Here is a 16029-nt window from a genome sequence, read left to right on the forward strand (position 1 = left end):
CACACCCTGGTGTTGGCACACCCCGGTGTTGGATCGGCCAGGGTTATTTTTTTGAAGCGCGGCCAAAGGCCGCCAACGCTAAAAGGAGTTTTACTCGAAAAAAAAACCTGACACACCCTGGTGTTGGCACACCCCGGTGTTGGATCGGCCAGGGTTATTTTTTTGAAGCGCGGCCGAAGGCCGCCAATGCAAAAAGGAGTTTCAATCGTAAAAACCTGACACACCCAGGTGTTGGCACACCCCGGTGTTGGATCGGCCAGGGTTATTTTTTTGAAGCGCGGCCAAAGGCCGCCAACGCTAAAAGGAGTTTTACTCGAAAAAAAAAACCTGACACACCCTGGTGTTGGCACACCCCGGTGTTGGATCGGCCAGGGTTATTTTTTTGAAGCGCGGCCGAAGGCCGCCAATGCAAAAAGGAGTTTCAATCGTAAAAACCTGACACACCCAGGTGTTGGTCGCCCAGGATAATTTTTTTCATGCATTTGAGTTTTTTATTTATTTTTATTATTTTCAATCATTTGTGATATGGTAACACTTATTATTTGACAACACGGAACACTTATTGTTATTGTGCGTGTAGTAATATTTATGTAAAATATAAAATGCTTATTTTAAGCAAATATCTAAAATATTAATAAAAAATAAATATGTAGAAATATTGTAGTGAATTGTAAGTGTATAAAAAGTGCATAATACGGAAAAAAACTAACCATAAGTCGAGAAATTGCAAAATTAAATTTGCAAAATTTTCAACTTTAAATGCAAATATCTCGAAAACTATAAGTTTGCGGCGGCAATAATTATATATATTCTTAATCTGGAGCATCAGCACTATCCAACCATACCACTTTTAACCCTGAAATCGTGGGATGGTATACGAAAGTTTCCCCCAAAGAAGTTATATCAATTGCTCCACTGACGGTCTGGATTTTCAAAGAAGCTCTTGCTCTTGCAAAACCCTTGCACGGTGCACGAATTGTAAAATTTTCCACTTGATGCAACGGCACAACAACAAACACACGCAGAAAATTATTTGCAATGGCTGTAAAATATGTCAGACGAAAACCCGTATTTAGTTTCGTGCAATGACACGTAAAAATATAATTGCAACCCTGTTTTAGCTGTCATTTGGCATAAGGACATATTATGCCGTTAAATTGTTGAGGAAAGTAAGTTTTAAATAAATTTTATAAATTCTACTATTTAGGTTCTAAAGAATTTTTACTGAAGTTGCGCCCCCGGCCTCCAAACAAGAAGTGGAAGGAGAGTGACGTGCACTCCATCGTACAGTTTGTAATGGAAAAGGCGGAATTTGAGGTAAGTTTATACGTTTCTTGTTTTTAATTTTAGATCTAATTCGGTTTGATATCTTTTCAGGCTACAACTGCGCAATTGTTTTATAAACGATTTTTACAAAAATTGCTGTGTAATAAATCAAAATTAAGTGCATAGAAAATGCGCAAATAGATAGTGAAGGGAAATGGAACAGTAATAAAAGTGCAACAGGAGTATGAGTTTGTATATTAGCTTGATTTCGTACGAGTAAATTGTTTTATAAACGATTTTTACAAAAATTGCTGTTGGATGTCTCATGAGATCTGGTGCGGTGAAAGGTCCGGCATTTGAAGGCATAGCACCGTAAAGTCAATGACTGGCTCGTGGTAACGCGATAAATCATTTTTAATAATATAAGCAAAAATTGCTCAAATGTGTCCCTATTACGACCAGCTGAGGAAAATATTTTCCTCCCCTACTTCCCCCGGCGGGTAATGCGTCGAATACTTTCAGATCTGGAGTGTTTGTGTCTATTCGGACAACGTGACCTAGTCAGCGTAGCCGCTGTCTTTTAATTCTGCGCACTATGTCAATGTCGTCGTATATTTCAAACAGCTCATCGTTCCATCGAATACGATATTCGCTGTGGCCAACGCGCAAGGGACCATAAATCCTTCGCAGAACTTTTCTCTCGAAAACACTCAACGTCGACTCATCAGTTGTTGTCATCGTTCAAGCCTCTGCACCATATAGCAGCGTTGCGAGGTAGGCAGTCTGTTTTCTCTCCCCGATCTCTCTTCCACCAAGATTCCCACACCAAACTTGCGCTCCTTTATATGGCCACTATAGTAAATGCCACAAAGACCTGCTCGCCTCAGTCCTTGTCCTATTCATCGCATTTCCTGGACGGCGATATGTCACCATTTATTTTCACGAGGATATCAACCAGCTGGGCAGCGGCACCTTCCCAATTAAGGTTGGACGTTCAAAGTGCATGCCCTCAAATCGTAGTCGTTATTTAGTTTTCCATGGTCGTCATCAAAAGGGGGGCATCCGAGGCTGGTTGTTATTTTTCATTGGGGGTGTTTTTTACGTGGCGGGTTCCAAACCCTGCGCCCCTAGGTAGGGGATGTTTCGCCTTCTCACTTTAGCTCGGCTTTAAAACGGATGTTCTTAGGCTACCCAGAGGATACTTGGTCAAAGAACGGAAGTCGTCAGAGAACTTTCCTCACTTGCTTAAACTTCCACACATGACTCCATCCTCCTTATAAATAAATTGTTATATCAAAAATAGAGTTGGTATACCTAATACCAATAAAGTTATAGTCGATAAAAAAAGTTAACATACTACATATAAATGTCGAAGCGGTAGTACTTGTATTTTGTATGGCAGTGTACATGCGTATGTCGGAATGCTAATATTTTGTAGGCAACTGTATGTGCCACAGCGTCGTTTGAAGTACTGACTTTTGTCCTTTCAATGCCCAATAATTGGATTTAAGCTTGTTAGCTCTCAATCATTAAACGTTTTTAATAATTTTCCATTGAAAATAAAACTATGATGCTTCAAATTACAAAACGTTTCATCAAATATCTTTAAATTTTACAAATTTATTTAATTTTCATTTTTAAAGTGGTCTTGAACGATGCAACTAATCCCTACATATTTTTTTTTGATAAAATTTCAATCTGGCCATCGCTCGTTTCCAATTGCTAAACGTCAAAACCTCCTGAACTCGATCAACTGTCAAAGTTTAGGTGGTTTTGACGTTTAGCAATTGCTCTCTCACTTCCAGTGAGAGTGGAGTTAAACATCTCTTTATCTCTGGCGTTAGCTTTCACTCTATCTGCTCATAGTACTGAATTATTGTCAAGTTTCTTCGACTAAGAGCCAACAACTCTTGCTCAATAATGTGGATATGTAGGTCGCTTGTCAGATTAGGTAAAATTTAGCCTATTAATAATTCTCTTGACATTCAGTTGTGTGACGTATGACCAGAGATAAAGAGATGTCCAACTCCTCTCTCACTGGAAGTGAGAGAACAATTGCTAAACGTCAAAACCACCTAAACTTTGACAGTTGACTGGATTGGGGAGGTTTTGACGTTTAGCAATTGGAAACGAGCGACGGCCAGATTGAAATCTTACCAAAAAAATATGTAAACGGAGGAATTTGTTGCCGCTGTTTAAGATCGCTAATAAAAATTTAAAACAATGAAAAATCAAAGAAAATGCGAAATTTAAATATATTTCCTGAAACGTTTTGTAATTTGGTGCATAATAGAATTAATTTTCAATTACAAATGATTGAAAACGTCATAGGCGTTGAAAACAGAAGCAAATAAATTTTCAAGCTCATCAAAAATTTCAATAATTTCTTAAAATATATTATTTCAAAGAAATATAAATTTAATTTAATTCGAGTGCAGTATTGTCAGCGAGCCGAATAACAAGTGCGCGCATAGTGAATTTTTCTTACTGTCTTTGACTGCGGTTTGAGTGCATAAGCAGTGCAATTAGCTTAACCATGTCGACAATTGACATTGGATGGCAGACAGTGAACAGTAAACGAAGAGCAACCCCTAACTACCTTCTTTCATCTTCTCGAAAACTAGCCAGAGTGGATATCGATACTGACAACAACAACGAAAATCGGTTTGAGATACTTAGTAATAAGGAAAGCGACAACAACAATGACAACAATGTAACCATTAGTAACGAAGAAGTGAGCGTTGAATCCGACCGCCGACCACCGCCAATCATAGTACCAAATGTGTCAAATATTAGTGGAATGGTTCTTGCTTTCTCCAAAGTCATAAACAAAGCTAAAACACAACCAGATGGACAAACAAGAATAACTACAAAAACGATTGAAGCTTACCGCTCTCTTGTTAAATATTTGAATGAAAAGAATATGGAATTTCACACATACCAGATCAAGCAAGAGCGATCTTTTCGGGTGGTGATTAAAAATCTTCATCCTACATCTGAAATTGAAGACATTAAGAAAGAAATTGAAAATTTTGGTCATCGTGTAAGAAGAGTCAGCAACATTACAAGCCGTGCAGACAAACGCCCACTCCCCTTATTTTTCGTCGATATTGAACCAGCTAAGAACAACAAAAACATTTATGACATCAGATACTTAGTTAATGCAGTCGTTCAGGTGGTACCACCAAAGCAAACTAATTCCATTGTCCAATGTCACAGATGTCAAGAGTTTGGACACACGAAAAGTTATTGTAACAAATCTTATGCTTGTGTTAAATGCGGCTCTAATCACAACACTACCGAATGTACCAAAGACAGAAATGCTCCTGCCAAATGTGCAAACTGCCAGCATGAACATCCAGCTAACTATCGCGGGTGTCAAGTACATCAGTCACTGAAAACCAAATATAATGCTAGCAAAGCACGCACGATGGAGAGTCCGTTTGTTTATAATGCCACAGAATCCACAAATTTGCAAAAACAAAATTCATTTTTCAACAGCAAAAAAAGCAACATGGCCTCGTATGCTGATGCTGTAAAAACAACTAACCTTGATCAATTTTTAGAAAAAAATGAGAAAATGATTAACGCACAGACTGCTCAGATAAGTAATTTATTAGCAGTAGTCAATAGTTTAATTTATGCTTCTAAACTTAAGAATAGCAATTTGGAATGCCAACGGTATTGTCAACCATATTAACGAAATCGAAACATTTCTTAACAAAAATTGTATAGATGTATTTTTAGTTTCCGAAACTCATTTTTCACAAAGATCATTTTTTAAAATTAGAGGATACGACATAGTTTATTGTAACCACCCTGGGGGTAGAGCCCGAGGTGGGTCGGCGGTGATTATTAACTCAAAAATTAAATATGAACCATTGAAAGAAATTTGTTCACCTTCGATGCAAATTTCACGCATAAAAATCATAACAAACACACGATCAATAGCTATTGGCGCTGGATACTTTCCACTCAGACACACAATCAGTTGCATAGAATATGAAAATATGTTTAGCGAATTCGGCTCGACATTCTTACTCGGAGGAGACTTTAACGCCAAGCACCCTTGGTGGGGCTCTCGCTTAAATAATCCGAAAGGTAACGAACTATTTAAATGCATTATGAATAAGAATTTATCAGTTCTCTCGACCGGTATGCCTACCTACTGGTCATTGGATCCCACTAAAGTTCCGGATCTGTTAGATTTTGTTGTGTACTCAGGCCTCTCTAGTAATTTGCTAAAAATTGAAGAAAACTTTGAACTAAGCTCTGATCACTCACCCTTAATTGCGGTACTCCAATCATCACCTATAATTCTTCAAAGTAAACCAAAAATTGTGTCTCCACGTACTAATATTCCATCATTTTCTTACTGGTTAGACAATAATATTGATCTTAGTGTTAACTTAAGAAACACTGACCAATTAGACGGCTTTGTTGAAAAATTTAACAACGTCATTGTAGAAGCAGGTTTTATCTCAACTCCACAAGATACTTTTGTAGTAAACAGTACCTTTATCCCTGCGGAAATCAAAACCCTAATTAAGGAAAAACGATCGTTGAGGAAAATATGGCAAAGGACCCGGAATCCAAGTGACAAATTAATTTTAAACAGAGCTACTAAATATTTAAAAACAAGGCTTAAACAATTAAAAAACAACTCCCTTGAAACCTTTTTAACCAACCTTAGCCCTAACGCAACTCGCTCTGAATGTCTGTGGAATGCCACAAAATTTCTCAAACGCCCAAAAGCCAGAAAGGTTCCAATAAAAGACTCCAGCAATTGATGGTATCGGTCAGATGAGGATAAAGCAGAGGCGTTTGCTAAGAACTTAAATGAAGTATTCACACCAATTAATTTTATTAATGCATCTGATGAAAGGGAAGTGATGCACTTTTTGGATACTCCATGCCAAATGGATTTTCCAATTAGGCGTATTATTTCATCAGAAGTGAAAGAGGAACTGGCAAAATGTAGCAACAAAAAAAGCTCAGGCTACAATCAGATAGACCACGCAGTACTAAAGCACCTAACGGAGAAGTCCATGCGAGCTCTTACAATTATATTCAATGCCATACTAAGGCTTCAGCACTTTCCTACAGCCTGGAAATGTGCAGAAATAATTATGATTGCTAAACCAAAAAAACCCGAAAACTTAGTTAGTTCGTATCGCCCCATAAGTCTACTGGTCGCTTTCTCAAAGGTATTCGAAAGAATTCTCTTACGAAGACTGATACCGGTATTGGAAAATTTAAATATAATTCCGGACCAACAGTACGGGTTTCGCAGACACCACGGAACTCCTGAACAATGCCATAGAGTGTTTAATAAAATAAGGTCAGCTTTAGAGCAAAAAGAATATTGTTCAGGTGTATTCCTTGATGTGCAACAAGCATTCGATAAAGTCTGGCACCCCGGACTGCTTTACAAATTAAAGAAAAATTTACCTGCTCCCTTTTTCTTTCTTATTAAATCTTATTTAAAAGATAGACAATTTTATGTCAGGGTTGGAAATGAATACTCAAGTATGTATAAAATAAAATCAGGCGTACCACAGGGAAGTGTTTTAGGGCCATATCTTTATTCGATATTCACAGCGGATATACCAAAAAACAACGATGTTACGATAGCAATATTCGCTGACGACACTGCAGTCCTAACTTCAAATAAAGTACCTTCAGAATCTTCTGACATACTACAAAATTACTTATTCCAACTAGAAGACTGGCTCAAGAGGTGGAATATTAAAGTCAATTCAGATAAATCTGTCCATGTTACTTTTACCCTAAGAAAAGGTGATTGCCCTTCAATCAAAATTTTTAATACAGCCATACCTGTTAGTGATCATGTGAAATACCTTGGGTTACACATAGATAGAAGGCTTACCTGGAAATATCATGTAAAAGCGAAAAAAGAACAAATTAATATTAAATTGAGAAGTCTTTATTGGCTTCTGGGTAAAAAATCTGTTCTTTCTCTTGAAAATAAACTGCTAATTTATAAAACCATCATCAAACCTATTTGGACTTATGCGATACAAATATGGGGCACGGCAAGCAATTCAAATATTGAAATAATACAGCGCGTTCAATCAAAAACTCTCAGGTCAATTACAAAAGCTCCATGGTATGTTTCAAACAGTGTTTAAAAAACTGCAGTCGAATTAGCAGAAGTCGCAATATTGTTGCTATTCGCTACTTCAACTGCGAGCGATATCAGAAAGTATACAAGTGCTTTTGCTTCTGCTTCTGAAAAAATCAGAAGTCGCATGCTTTGACTGTCGCAAAAATCAAATAGCTACGAAAATCAGAAACAGCTACGAAAAGTAATGCATTCGACTTTTTGCTACTTTTGATTTTTGTCGATGTTGCTTTCGATCAGCAGCGTAAGTCGAAAAAAGCAAGAAGCGTCAGATTCGTGGAAGTCGGCCGTTGCGACCGTTTTTGATTAGCTGCGACTTTAAAGAAATGTTTGGCAATGTACTTGATATAGTGTACTTGATTTTTTTTATTATGTTGTTCATTTTCAACTTTTTTTTTTTTTATTAAGTTTACAAAAATAAAAAAAATAATATAAAATTCGTTGGAATAAATAATATAAAAACATAACAGTAAATTAATTTTCCATTGCTTTCATTACATACATTACTCATTTTTTTGATTATTCATTACAAAGTTCCTCCTGTTCAAAAAGTGGCAACGTATCAATGGCCATGTCCAGAAAGCTAGCTTACATATATTGCATATTGCTAAACCCTCGGCTGCTTTATTTTCAAAATATTTCCACGCTGCACTTGGCGCCATAGCTGAACACGTGTGAGTCTAGCAGCGTTCTAATTGGAAGTAAAAGCAAAAGAGCAAAAAGAACAAGACGGCGACTGCTGGTGACTTCCACGAATCGGACGCTTCTTACTTTTTTCGACTTACGCTGCTGATCGAAAGCAACAGCGACAAAAATCATAAGTAGCAAAAAGTCGAATGCATTACTTTTCGCGACTGTGACTGCCGACGACTGTCGAAAATTGTCGATAGCTGCTGCGGCAACTTATGGATACGATCGAAAGCTACAGCAAAGCAGAAAGCAGAAAAACGAAGAACAGCGACTTATGCTGATTTCTGATTTTCGTAGCTGTTTGATTTTTGTCTATGCTTCGACTGCGACTTCTTATTTTTTTAGAAGCAGTAGCAGAAGCAAAATCATATGAACTGAAACTTGCCGCAGTTTTTTAAACGCTGGTTTCAAATCATACTATTCACAGAGATTTAAAAATATGCAAATTGAAAGATGAAATAAAAAAGTTTAGTGAAAGATACAAAATCAGGTTAGAGATCCATCCCAATCCTTTAGCAGTGGCATTACTACAGGTACCCACTACAACAAGGTTAAAAAAGAAAAGACATATTGAACTTGTAAACCAGCACGCATGCACGTAATGTAAATACATAACTTTAGCACAAACTAGTGATGATTATGTTATTTTAACATAAAGAAAATAGCAAATAATTATGTAAATTAGTATGTATGTAGTTTGGATTTTTATTTTTATTTTTATTATACTGTCACTAAACAGAGGGTCACTTAATGAAGTAACACTCACAATTTGTTTGTACCTTAACAGCACATTTACTTATTGTCTATTAACATTAAGACAGATTGTGAATTTAACTTGAATAAAAAAAAAAAAATTACAAATGATTAACAACATTTGATAATTGAGAACTAACAGGCTTAATTCACCTTATTAAGTATTGAAAGGTCAAAAGTCAGTTGTTTTAATATACCATAAAATCATAAAAAAGGATTTAAGTAGTTTCGTCATATATTAAAAGTCCAATATATAATAATTTACATTCGTAATAAATGTGGGGTGTTTTAATTTAAAAGGCCCAAAATTTTTATTTTGTTCGATCTGGTCATAATGGAAAATATTTTAAAAAACGCTTATTTTGAGGCGCTCTCACACTGGAATAAGTTGGGCATCCCATTATCCATGGTATGACTACAACACCATGTCAGCGCATCCCTTTATTTTATTTCTAAGGATGCCTAAAGCCTGGTAGTGTTTAGTAATATTTATTTATTTCACAACAATAAATAATAATAATAATACAATATTATATTTAGATGTACTTACATTCGCCATTTCATAGCGAAGAGACCAAAACGCGAGAGAAAAGTAAACAGCTGATTGTGGTTTGCGGGAAATTGCAATGGATGCCTTTGAAAATGGTCTCGAATAACTGCAATTTTTTTGCAAACTAAATTGCATGCAAATTCAACAGTTGTTTTGGGACATTTTATTCGCTCTTTGTGCCATCGTTATGTATGGAACGCATGGACAGCTGTAGTGTTGCCACTTATATGTGAAATGTAAAATTATTTAAAATTTTAACAAAATATTCAAAATGTTCAAGATGTTAGCTTCAGTGCTAGTTTTAGTGAACTGTAACTGCTTATGCAGCTTTGGCTATGTATAAAAATCTTCGCTTCACCTGTAACGTGGCTTTTACCACCTTACAATAATTTACGTCAACTTCGCTCCACAGTACATCATGTACCTTCACCATACCACCATACGTACTAAACTTCACCGCATTGACTACGCACCCAACTCACCTCACTACGATGATGAAAGCTGCTAGAGCTTTCCACCATACGTACTAACGCACCATACGCATACAACTTACCTCGCTACGGTGACGAAAGCTGCGCTATGCTGCTATATAAGCAAGCACTTCACACCGAACGGGCCCTTTTTCTCCAGCTCGCCAGCGAGGACGGTCGCCCAGCAATCGGCAGCAATAGGCAGCGCGAAGCCGAAGGACCATCATCACCGCCGGATACATCACCGTGCCAGCTTTAGCAAGCGTCAACGCCGGGCACGTTAGTTTCACCCGTTTTCATCACCGCCGTGCCGACTTCATCAAGCGTCAACGCCGGGCACGCTAATTTCACCCGTTTTCATCAACGCCGTCTACTTCGCCGTACCAGCTTTAACAAGCGTCAACGCCGGGTACGTTAGTTTCACCCGTTTTCATCACCGCCGTGCCGACTTCATCAAGCGTCAACGCCTGACTCATCAATCCCGTTTATTTCCATCGCCGTGCCAGTTTCAACAAGCGTCAACACCTGGCTCATAAATTCCGTTTATTTCCGTCATCGTGCGAGGTTCAACAAGCGTCACCGCCTGACTCATCAATCCCGTTTATTTCCATCGCGCTGGTCTGGCTGTCCGCATAAGGAGTGGGGGTGTGGATATAACTTTACGAGGATAAAACTCGTCTCTCTTTTGCTAAGGGTTCGTGGGTCCCAAGGCTGACCCTGGAGCGGCTGAGCATACCTCAGCTATGGACGAAACCCCATTTGCAAATGGCGCCCGAGCAGGGACCTGACTTTGTGAGTGATAGTGAAAAACATGAAACAGTCACCAACGCTCATGAATCAGGTTCGCCGCGCCCCCCACACAATCATAAGCATCGCAGTACTCCAGCGACGAAGGCTCTAACGCTTGAGACGGACACGACCAGTTGGATTTACTGGCTGAAGAAGAACCGATTAGTCACCGAGTGCAGACGACACCACATCGCTGTCGAAGGACGCACCGTAGCAGACCTCCGTAGCGAGCTGAGCGCCTGCATTCGTGCAAAGCGCCACCATAAATCCACGGAGGACCTAGTGCAAGCTTTGGAAAGGGAAATGAAGGAGGAAGGTAACGCCACCATACTCGTTCCAACCACCACGGTAAGAATTCCAAAGAAAGCGGTAGCAACACGTGGCGACATAACCTCAGCTGCAAGAGTGCCGGATTTGGAGGTTATAAACTCCGTGCGGCGATGGAACATACGCTACAGCGGTCGCGAAAATTTACACGACTTTCTAGAGCGATGCGAAGAACTAGCGGAATGCTACTCTATAGCAAACAACCAGCTTCTTGCCACGATGCCGGAAATTCTGCAGGACAAAGCGCTGCAATGGTTTCGTGTAAAACGCAACACCATCAACACGTGGGACGACTTTCGTTACGAGGCTGAGCGGTTCTTTTTACCGAAGCGTCACCTCGCACATCTGGAGGAAAACATCCACCAGCGCAAGCAATTTCCCAGAGAGAAGGCAAAGGATTATGTGCTGGCTATCCAAACGCTTATCCGACTCGAATTAACGGAAGAATTCGAGTTGCTGAAAGGCGAGGAGACCAGGCAAGCGAGAAACACCAATCACTGTTTGACGGCGATAAGTAATAAGTATTGCCGCGAGAAAGTTTGTTGGCGATGCAAGCAGCCGGGACACCGAAGACACCAATGTCGCAACCAGCAGCGAATATTTTGCTCTCGCTGCGGACTCGACGGAACCATGTCGCGGGACTGCAATTGTCCTACACATGTGGCAGTGTGCGCCACTCCGCCCGAACCCCGCACAGCGGCACGCAAAGCAACGATTCCGTACCCAGAAGGGAAACAAGATGGCCGTTATTATCTGCCCATTACTGTCGCAGGCATGCAGATAGAAGCTCTGGTGGACACCGGAGCCACGCTCACATACATCGGTAAGGAACTCCAGCGTCATCTAGACAACCACAGGATTAAAGCCAAACGCCAGACCCGTCGCATTCAGCTAGCTAACCGGACGTATATACCTAGCACGAAAATGTATCCCGTTACCATCGAGCTGGGCAAGAAGACGACGCATCTACTCGTATCCGCTTTACCGACGCTGTCGGAACATGTCATCCTGGGCATGGATTTCCTGAGGAAGAGGGACCTGACTATCACCATCGATGGTCAACCCCTAGCCGCTACACGCCTGAGCACGCAGGCACCTGCCGACCACCTCGCGATGCTAACCGAGAGGCAACATCTTACAGAAAGGGAGAATCACCAATTGAATGCGCTCCTCACTGAAAACGCAGCAGTGTTCTCGACGATCACCGGCCCCAGCACAGCCGCCGAGCATGTGATTCGGCTTAAACACGATCGCCCACTGAAGCAGAGATATTATCCGCGCAACCCAGCGATGCAAGGAGTAATCAATCAGGAGGTGAACGAACTGATTGCAACCGGCCGCATCGAAGTCTCTAACAGCGCTTACAGCTCGCCCATTGTCTTAGTGCGAAAGAAACAAGGAAGTTGGCGAATGTGTATCGACTACCGGCAATTTAACGCAGCAAGTATACCAGACGCATACCCACTTCCCCAAATAAACGCAATCCTAGACCAGTTGAAGGAAGCTCGGTTTATCTCGACCATCGACCTGAAGAACGGCTACTGGCAGATTCCGCTACACCCCCGCTCACGCCCGTACACCGCGTTTACCGTACCGGGAGAGGTTTATTCCAGTGGCGAGTGATGCCTTTTTGGCTGCATTCGGCGCCCGCAACATTCCAGCGAGCCTTAGACACCGTCCTGGGATCAGAACTACAGCCGAAGGTCTTCGCCTATCTGGACGACATCATTGTACTGGGAAACTCTTTCGAAGAGCACTTGGACTACTTGCAAGCGGTGTTCACGCGCCTCCAGCAAAACCAAATGCAGATCAACTTTGAAAAGTGTAAGGTTCGTGCAGCAACGTCTCCATTACTTGGGCCATGTAGTCCCAGCACCGAGGGTATTCACACAGATCCGGCCAAAGTCGCAGCCATTAGCGATATGGCAGCACCTACCACCATTAGAGAATTACGCCGCTTTCTAGGAGCAGCCTCGTGGTACCGACGTTTCGTAGCGAAGACTTTGCCACAATATCAGCACCCTTGAACCGCTTATGAAGAAGAAGAACCAGCGTTGGATATGGGGTTCCGAACAAGAAGTAGCATTCCAACTGTTAAAGGAAAAACTAACTAGTGCACCCATCCTGGAGTTGCCCCGACTTCGAGAGGCCCTTCCTTCTGCAGACCGACGCCAGCGAGAGAAGGACTCGGCGTAGTGTTATTTCAGCGCCATTCTGACCAAGAACGGGTCGTAGCATACGCCAGTCGCAGCTTGACGGAGTTGGAGAAGCGGTACTCTGCCACCGAACAGGAGTGCCTAGCCGTATTGTGGGGTATAAGGAAAATGCGACCATACCTGGAGGGCTATCATTTCACCGTAATCACCGAGCCATCATTCGCTATGCCGTGGCTTCACAGCCTGCAGAACGCATCCCGGAGAAGACTCGCAAGGTGGGCCCTAGAGCTGCAACAGTTTGACTTCGACATCGAGTATCGCAAAGGTACTCTCAACGTAGTCGCCGACGCGTTATCCGGGAAGCCCGCTGAAAGACCAAGAAGGCAATGCGGGACTTTTGCATGCCGTCCATGATCAACCGGATAGATGGTATGAAAGACGTACGCGCCAGGTACACGATCAACCAAAGAAACATCCCGATTACCAACTTATCGATGGCCGGCTCTTTCGGCACATCGCCCCACGCAATACGCTATCCAGGTCACTACGCTGGAAACTATGCGTACCGGAGCACCGTCGCCTCGAGGTCCTGAGAGAAAATCACGACGCTAGTACCAGCGGTCACATGGGTGTACACAAAACACTCAAACGCACACAAGAAGGGTATTATTGGCCTGGGATGCATAGGGATGCACTCAGATATGTTCGTCGATGCCAACAATGTGCCGAATATAAGGTAGACCAACGCCGACCTGCCGGGATGATGGCCACCATGCAATGCTCACGACCGTGGGAAGTTGTAACGGCGGACTTTGTAGGCCCACTACCACGTTCAACAAATGGCAACACATGCTTGCTAGTGCTCACGGATAAGTTCTCCAAGTGGGTGGAGCTCATGCCAGTCCGGAATGCAACCACCGCCAGCGTTATAAAGGCGCTACGAGAGCGCGTGATATACCGGTTTGGTTGCCCTGACGTATTCCTTACCGACAACGGGAAACAGTCACCGGCAAGCCGCTCACACAGTTCCTGGAGAGCCACGGAATTCAACATCGTTTCACCGCCATTTACGCTCCAAGCACGAGAACCCAACCGAGCGCACCAACAGAGTCGTGAAAACTATGATCGCCCAACGAGCAAAGGCCGATCATCGGACCTGGGACCACCAACTAGCCGAAATAGCTTTCGCGATAAATACATCACAACACGACTCAACAAAAACATCAGCAGCTGAGATAAACTTCCGGGTACACACCAGCTACACCGAAACAAATCCGCAAAGAAGGAACGTGCCCGACGAAGAAGCCACCACCGTGCCGACACTCACCGAGCTTTGGCGAAGAAGTTTCTCGCAACTTGTCTACCGCAGCAAAACGCCAGAAGAGATACTACGATTTGCGCAGACGACCATGGAAGCCACTTATCGGCGAGAAAGTACTCAAAAGAGATCATCCGCTCTCTTCCGCAGTAAACAACTTTGCACAGAAGCTTGCTCCGAAGTATTCTGGCCCATATATCGTCAGAAAATTCAAGTCGACCAATACAGTTGAACTTGTGAATCCGAACGCACCAGGTGGGCGTACCATTCATGTGCATCTGCAAGATCTAAAGCAGCTGCCAACCGAATACTAGACTTGAGTAGCCGCTAGCGCTATCTCTACCGAGCCTACGGACTCTAACTCCGAGCCACCTAGCACCAATGTAACGCAACCATAGACGATGCGTCCTACATTTATACGATTGCACAGCGGAATTTGAAGTTAGTATTAGTTTAAGGAGCAATGTAAGAATTTGTACGACTAGGCCAATGAATTTTAATTGTATTAGTTTGAGTATCAGCTTATGAATAATATATAGAGATCACTAGTTGTAAGTACGCATAATCGTAGTATAAGGCTCCTTGTACCATAAATTAAGAATTTTCTATTAAATAAAGGTTTCACACCCGCTCCCCGTTCACGGCACACGCCAACCAGGACAGCCAGCCAGCCTCCAGCCGAACCATCGTGGGAGATCGAAACCGCTCCTTCCACCGGCCGCCAGCGAAGTATCATTGTCCGAAGTGAGGGGGGGACTGTAACGTGGCTTTTACCACCTTACAATAATTTACGTCAACTTCGCTCCACGGTACATCATGTACCTTCACCATACCACCATACGTACTAAACTTCACCGCATTGACTACGCACCCAACTCACCTCACTACGATGATGAAAGCTGCTAGAGCTTTCACCATACGGTACTAACGCACCATACGCATACAACTTACCCTCGCTACGGTGACGAAAGCTGCGCTATGCTGCTATATAAGCAAGCACTTCACACCGAACGGGCCTTTCTTTCTCCAGCTCGCCAGCGAGGACGGTCGCCCAGCAATCGGCAGCAATAGGCAGCGCGAAGCCGAAGGACCATCATCACCGCCGGATACATCACCGTGCCAGCTTTAGCGCAAGCGTCAACGCCGGGCACGTTTCTGCACCCGTTTTCATCACCGCCGTGCCGACTTCATCAAGCGTCAACGCCGGGCACGCTAATTTCACCCGTTTTCATCAACGCCGTCTCACATCGCCGTACCAGCTTTAACAAGCGTCAACGCCGGGCACGTTAGTTTCACCCGTTTTCATCACCGCCGTGCCGACTTCATCAAGCGTCAACACCTGGCTCATAGATTCCGTTTATTTCCGTCGCCGTGCCAGTTTCAACAAGCGTCAACACCTGGCTCATAGATTCCGTTTATTTCCGTCGCCGTGCCAGTTTCAATAAGCGTCACCGCCTGATTCATCAATCCAGTTTATTTCCATCGCCGTGCCAGTTTCAACAAGCGTCAACACCTGGCTCATAAATTCCGTTTATTTCCGTCATCGTGCGAGGTTCAACAAGCGT

The sequence above is a fragment of the Bactrocera tryoni genome, unplaced genomic scaffold, assembly GCF_016617805.1.
Source record: "Bactrocera tryoni isolate S06 unplaced genomic scaffold, CSIRO_BtryS06_freeze2 scaffold_7, whole genome shotgun sequence".
NCBI lineage: Eukaryota > Metazoa > Arthropoda > Insecta > Diptera > Tephritidae > Bactrocera > Bactrocera tryoni.